Genomic DNA, 1898 nt, shown 5'->3' on the forward strand with positions numbered 1-1898 from the left:
AAGGAAGGAAGGAAGGAAGGAAGGAAGGAAGGAAGGAAGGAAGGAAGGAAAGAAAATTAGTGTGATGAAGGTGCATCAAGGGCCGCGCTTCCCAGGATCACTCAGTCTTAACCAAGAGCCAGAACTGCCACCCCAGTGTCCAAGTTCCTTGTTCTCTGTGCTCTTTTCAGGACCCCAACTCCTCCTCCCATGCCCCAGCTTCCCACTACCTCTTCAGATCTCTCGCTTCCACTTCCAATCCTTGCCTGCCCAGTCCTTTGGCGTTGCTTTCTTTTAGACTTTTAGCCTCTTGATGGATTCAGAGCCCTAGCAGATCTAAGACCTCCCACCCACACCCACAGAGCCGACCGCAGTTGCTCTTCTCCAGGGGCAGGATAGGCAGGTGCATGGAGAAACCCCCAGAAGGCTCTGGCACTGCCCACACTCTGGACAACTCATCTCTCTTGCCCAGACCTTGGCTTTCCCTTGGGTACAAAGGCATTAACATCGGAACATGGCAGTGAGAGGTGAGGGTGAGAGAGTCCCCCTGGTCATTCAGAAGCCACCTGGCTGTAGAATTCACCTCCTTCTTTGCCACCTGCGGCTCTTGGCTTGGGTTTGGCTTTGGGTCAGGATGGACTTGGATGAGCCTGAGACCCTGGCTAGGTCACGGCTCTTAGCAACTTTCTCCTAGCCCCACCTCCTTCTCCACGTAACACCTCTCAGTCCTGGAGCTAGCAAATGGGTTTTTTCTGCCGGTTTCGCTCACCTAGCTCCCCAGGCAGAGTCACACAGAGCAATCTGCCCAAAGCTTTTTGAGAATGATCCCAAAGTGGTCTTTGCTCCCTTAGGAATGGTGGCTTAAATGCAGGGCTCATACTAGAGCTGTTCAAGCTTCTGCGTAGCTGGGTCTAGTGGTAGCATATGGGCTGGGGTTGTTGAGGACGGACTCCAAATTGGTCAGACTTGAGTTCAAATTCTCTAGACTCTAGAATCCAGGGCTGGGACTAAGATGAAGGAGATGAGGCAGGTCACATAAGACGTTATTTAAAATGTTGATATTTTATCCATCATGAATTTTTAAATTTTGATTTTTAAAATGTATTAAAATATCATTGGTTTTGGTTCCTGAGTTTTTTGGCACCTCTTGGATTTTGCCCCTTATGTGAGTGGGATGCACCCTGTGACCTTGACCAAATCGCTTTCTTTCTTTCTTTTTTTTTTTTTTAAAGCAAGTCACTTTCTGAGCTGTTTTTCCTTCCAGCTGTAAGGTGGGGGTGCTGTTGCCCATTTTACATGGTTCATATGAGGAATCTTGGCACTTGGCTGCAGTCTTGAGGAATAGCAATTATGTACTTCATAGTACAACTGCTGTTAATAATAGCTAGAGCCTTTTTCCTCTGGCAGGTTTGAGCCCTCAGGCTTGTCTCCTCAGCCCTCTCTAGAAAAGTCAGCACCCACGTCTGCCCAGGGTCTTCCTACCAAAACCAGTTTTTAAGGTGAAGTGAGCAGAGGATTCGAATGATACAGGCCAGGCCTGGGTGCCATCTTTCTGCTTTGCAAACAGTTGAGTTGGATAAGGATTTGGGCAATTTGTGGACTTTAAGGTCATGCTGTTCTTATGTGGGTTTGTTGTTGTTGTTGTTTTCTGTTTGTTTTTTAAGCTTAAAACCTCATAGAGCTACTGAAACCAGGAGAAGAACATATTTTTTCTTTTCCTCTTTTCATCCTTCCCTTTCTTCCTTCCTCTCTTTCTTCCTTTCTCCTCTCCTCCCTCCCTTCCTTTCTTCCTCCCCTCGTCCCTTTCTTCCTTTCTCCTCTCCTCCCTCCCTCTCTTCCTTTCTTCCTCCCCTCCTCCCTTTCTCCCTTCCTTCCCATCAGCTCTTCCTGTCTCCCTTCCTGCCCCTTCCCTCCTTCCC

The sequence above is a fragment of the Colobus angolensis genome, unplaced genomic scaffold (assembly GCF_000951035.1).
Source record: "Colobus angolensis palliatus isolate OR3802 unplaced genomic scaffold, Cang.pa_1.0 Scaffold9, whole genome shotgun sequence".
NCBI classification, from domain to species: Eukaryota; Metazoa; Chordata; class Mammalia; order Primates; family Cercopithecidae; genus Colobus; species Colobus angolensis.